General features: G+C 54.8%; 1 non-coding gene across 1 annotated transcript; it reads left to right on the top strand.

Moving 5' to 3' along the window:
* Nucleotides 1-3,502: 3,502 nt before the first annotated feature.
* On the top strand, nucleotides 3,503-3,579 carry trnaa-agc. The gene has a single exon. It is a non-coding gene; the product is annotated as a tRNA-Ala (tRNA).
* The last annotated feature ends 1,362 nt before the right edge of the window (nucleotides 3,580-4,941 follow it).

Below are 4,941 nucleotides of genomic sequence, written 5' to 3'. Positions count from 1 at the left end.
CCACGAGCTGCCCAGTGACGCGAGCCTACCAGATGGGCTAAATGCCTTTTATGCTCGCTTCGAGGCAAGCAACACTGAAGCATGCATGAGAGCACCAGCTGTTCCGGACGACTGTGTGATCACGCTCTCCGTAGCCGATGTGAGCAAGACCTTTAAACAGGTCAACATTCACAAGGTCGCGGGGTCAGACGGTTTACCAGGACGTGTACTCAGAGCATGCGCGGACCAACTGGCAAGTGTCTTCACTGACATTTTCAACCTCTCCCTGACCGAGTCTAATACCTACATGTTTCAAGCAGACTAACATAGTCTGCCTGTCGTTCTCCTCTCCCCTCAGCCTGCCTGTCGTCCTCCTCTCCCCTCAGCCTGCCTGTCATTGTCCTCTACCCTCAGCCTGCCTGTCGTCCTCCTCTCCCCTCAGCCTGCCTGTCGTCCTCTACCCTCAGCCTGCCTGTCGTCCTCCTCTCCCTTCAGCCTGCCTGTCGTCCTCCTCTCCCCTCAGCCTGCCTGTCATTCTCCTCTACCTTCAGCCTGCCTGTCGTCCTCCTCTCCCCTCAGCCTGCCTGTCATTCTCCTCTACCTTCAGCCTGCCTGTCGTCTCCCCTCCCATCCCCTCCCTCAGCCTGCCTGTCGTCCTCCCCTCCCCTCAGCCTGCCTGTCGTCCTCCCCTCCCCTCAGCCTGCCTGTCGTCCTCCCCTCCCCTCAGCCTGCCTGTCGTCCTCCCCTCCCCTCAGCCTGCCTGTCATCCTCCCCTCCCCTCAGCCTGCCTGTCATCCTCCCCTCCCCTCAGCCTGCCTGTCGTCCTCCCTCCCCTCAGCCTGCCTGTTGTCCTCCCCTCAGCCTGCCTGTCGTCCTCCCCTCCCCTCAGCCTGCCTGTCGTCCTCCCCTCAGCCTGCCTGTCGTCCTCCCTCCCCTCAGCCTGCCTGCTCCCCTCAGCCTGCCTGTCATCCTCCCCTCAGCCTGCCTGTCATCCTCCCCTCAGCCTGCCTGTTGTCCTCCCCTCAGCCTGCCTGTCATCCTCCCCTCCCCTCAGCCTGCCTGTCATCCTCCTCTCCCTCAGCCTGCCTGTCATCCTCCCCTCCCCTCAGCCTGCCTGTCATCCTCCTCTCCCCTCAGCCTGCCTGTTGTCCTCCCCTCAGCCTGCCTGTTGTCCTCCCCTCAGCCTGCCTGTCGCCCTCCCCTCAGCCTGCCTGTTGTCCTCCCCTCAGCCTGCCTGTTGTCCTCCCCTCAGCCTGCCTGTCATCCTCCCCTCCCCTCAGCCTGCCTGTCATCCTCCTCTCCCCTCAGCCTGCCTGTCATCCTCCCCTCCCCTCAGCCTGCCTGTCATCCTCCTCTCCCCTCAGCCTGCCTGTTGTCCTCCCCTCAGCCTGCCTGTTGTCCTCCCCTCAGCCTGCCTGTTGTCCTCCCCTCAGCCTGCGTGTTGTCCTCCACTCAGCCTGCCTGTTGTCCTCCCCTCAGCCTGCCTGTTGTCCTCCCCTCAGCCTGCCTGTCGTCCTCCCCTCAGCCTGCCTGTTGTCCTCCCCCTCAGCCTGCCTGTTGTCCTCCCCCTCAGCCTGCCTGTTGTCCTCCCCTCAGCCTGCCTGTCGTCCTCCCCTCCCCTCAGCCTGCCTGTCGTCCCTCCTCTCCCCTCAGCCTGCCTGTCGTCCTCCCCTCCCCTCAGCCTGCCTGTTGTCCTCCCCTCCCCTCAGCCTGCCTGTTGTCCTCCCCCCTCAGCCTGCCTGTCGTCCTCCCCTCAGCCTGCCTGTTGTCCTCCCCTCAGCCTGCCTGTTGTCCTCCCCTCAGCCTGCCTGTTGTCCTCCCCTCAGCCTGCCTGTTGTCCTCCCCTCAGCCTGCCTGTTGTCCTCCCCCTCAGCCTGCCTGTCGTCCTCCCCTCAGCCTGCCTGTTGTCCTCCCCCTCAGCCTGCCTGTCATCCTCCCCTCAGCCTGCCTGTTGTCCTCCCCTCAGCCTGCCTGTTGTCCTCCCCTCAGCCTGCCTGTTGTCCTCCCCTCAGCCTGCCTGTCGTCCTCCCCTCAGCCTGCCTGTTGTCCTCCCCTCAGCCTGCCTGTGCCTGGTTCTCTGATGAACGTAGATAATTTTGCAGTGTAGTCTTCACACTGTTATCAAAGGGTAATCTCTGGAATCATTGAAGATGTTGTAATCAGCTAATTTAAAGATGTGAAATGACACCTATTCACATTTGTTTAGCTGTTGGACATGATTTAAGGGCTCTTCAATGTGAGAGAAAGGCGAGGAGAGGGGGATGAGGAGAGGAGAGTGGGATAGAGGGGGATGGAGGAGTGGAGAGAGGGATGGAGGAGTGGAGAGAGGGATGGAGGAGTGGAGAGGGGGATGGAGGAGTGGAGAGAGGGATGGAGGAGTGGAGAGAGTGATGGAGGAGTGGAGAGAGGGGGGATGGATGAGAGGAGAGAGGGGGAGAGGGGGATGGAGGAGAGAGGGATGGAGAAGAGAGGGATGGAGGAGAGAGGGATGGAGGAGAGGAGAGAGGGATGGAGAAGAGAAGGATGGAGGAGAGAGGGATGGAGAAGAGAGGGATGGAGGAGAGAGGGATGGAGGAGAGGAGAGAGGGATGGAGAAGAGAGGGATGGAGGAGAGAGGGATGGAGAAGAGAGGGATGGAGGAGAGAGGGATGGAGGAGAGAGGGATGGAGGAGAGAGGGATGGAGAAGAGAGGGATGGAGGAGAGAGGGATGGAGGAGAGGAGAGGGGGTGGGAGGAGTGGAGAGAGGGATGGAGGAGTGGAGAGAGGGATGGAGGAGTGGAGGAGTGGAGAGAGGGATGGAGGAGAGGAGTGGAGAGAGGGATGGATGAGAGGAGAGAGGGGGAGAGGGGGATGGAGGAGAGAGGGATGGAGAAGAGAGGGGTGGAGGAGAGAGGGATGGAGGAGAGGAGAGAGGGATGGAGAAGAGAGGGATGGAGGAGAGAGGGATGGAGGAGAGGAGAGAGGGATGGAGAAGAGAGGGATGGAGGAGAGAGGGATGGAGAGAGGAGAGAGGGATGGAGGAGAGAGGGATGGAGGAGAGAGGGATGGAGGAGAGAGGGATGGAGGAGAGAGGGATGGAGAGAGGAGTGAAGGATGTCTCAGAGCGGATGGTAAATCACAGTTGTAATCCCGGTGAACGTGCATTACTCCAGGCAGGCCGAGTTGCGCCATTGCTTTTTTCCAAAATTGTGCTGTCATTGCTGGATGCAAGGTCTCCCATCATTCACATAGAAAATGTGCTAATTTAGATTTTTCAAAGCTCCACAGGAATTCATTCTGACCTTTTCGTAGCTTTACGGTGTGTATGAGGGGAATATGAATTACACATTTCCATAGAGCAGCATTATGATGTCATAAAACACTTTTCCATAGAGCAGCATTATGATGTCATAAAACACCGTTTGATAGGCTGTCATAGTTTGATGACCTGTGTGACTCGGGGTTGATACATGCTGTATCGAGCATGTCAGAGTACTGTGGGGTGCACGATCGGCCCAGCGTCGTCCAGGGGAGGGAACGGCCGGCAGGGATGTAGCTCAGTTGGTAGAGCGTGGCGTTAGCAACGCCAGGGTTGTGGGTTCGATTCCCACGGGGAGCCAGTATGAAAAATATAAATAAAGAATGTATCCACTCACTAACTGTAAATCGCTCTGGATAAGAGCGTCTGCTAAAATGACTAAAATGTGAAAATGTACTGTAGGAGTGCTGATTTAGCGCTCTACACAATCAGGTCGGCTTTAGCCAACATACGCATAGTGGTTGTTTCGGAGGTGGAACTGCCTTAGAGGTGTCGTATTGACAGAAATCCCCATGCAGCCTTGTTTACAAGTTCCAACACTGTAATGATGATGTAATCTACACCTTGATTAGGATGCTAGAAATCCGTATTATTTTATTGAATACGATTTTACAATTTCAGCTTAATTATTTTCTATGTAGCCTACACTTTCTCGTTCAGAACTTCTAAAGGCATCCGCAAGCTTCCCCATTCGAAACAGTTCGGAACAGTTTGTGCATTTGGAAAGTATTCAGACCCCTTGACTTTTTCCACATTTTGTTACATTACAGCCTTATTGTGAAATGGATTACATTATTTGTTTTCTCCTCATCAGTACCCCATAATGACAAAGCAAAAATAGTTTTTTTTAGAAATGTTTGCTAATTTATTAAAAATAAATGAGGGGGGGGTCGGGTGTGGCTTCGTGACAATGATCGCAAGAGCCGCTGCTCACCAATTTGACAGCTCCAACACAGTTCCACCTCTGACACCGACCTAAGTCTGTTTAGCCTTTTAGATCACAATTAATAGATAATATGCAGGGGACCTGACCTAGATCATCACTCCTACTAAGACATTTGATGTACATCTGCTCTGGTCTCCTCAGGCGACCCACAGGGTTTAATGCTGAGACCACTACACTACATTTACATTTACGTCATTTAGCAGACGCTCTTATCCAGAGCGACTTACAAATTGGTGCATTCACCTTATGATAGCCAGTGGGATAACCACTTCACAATATTTATTTATTTATTTATTTTTATTTTTATTTATTTTTTTTTTGGGGGGGGGGGGGGGTAAGGGGGTGTAGAAGGATTACTTTATCCTATCCCAGGTATTTCTTAAAGAGGTGGGGTTTCAAGTGTCTCCGGAAGGTGGTGAGTGACTCCGCTGTCCTGGCGTCGTGAGGGAGCTTGTTCCACCATTGGGGTGCCAGAGCAGCGAACAGTTTTGACTGGGCTGAGCGGTAACTGTGCTTCCACAGAGGTAGGGGGGCCAGCAGGCCAGAGGTGGATGAACGCAATGCCCTCGTTTGGGTGTAGGGACTGATCAGAGCCTGAAAGTACGGAGGTGCCGTTCCCCTCACAGCTCCGTAGGCAAGCACCATGGTCTTGTAGCATTCAGATCAAATTGTATTGAAACAAATTACGTGGGATCATTCACAGAATAACATTTCAAA

This window comes from Coregonus clupeaformis, unplaced genomic scaffold (genome assembly GCF_020615455.1).
Source record: "Coregonus clupeaformis isolate EN_2021a unplaced genomic scaffold, ASM2061545v1 scaf0008, whole genome shotgun sequence".
NCBI classification, from domain to species: domain Eukaryota; kingdom Metazoa; phylum Chordata; class Actinopteri; order Salmoniformes; family Salmonidae; genus Coregonus; species Coregonus clupeaformis.
The sequence above is the reverse complement of the archived record's forward strand: the minus strand, read 5'-3'. Positions and strand labels throughout refer to the sequence as shown.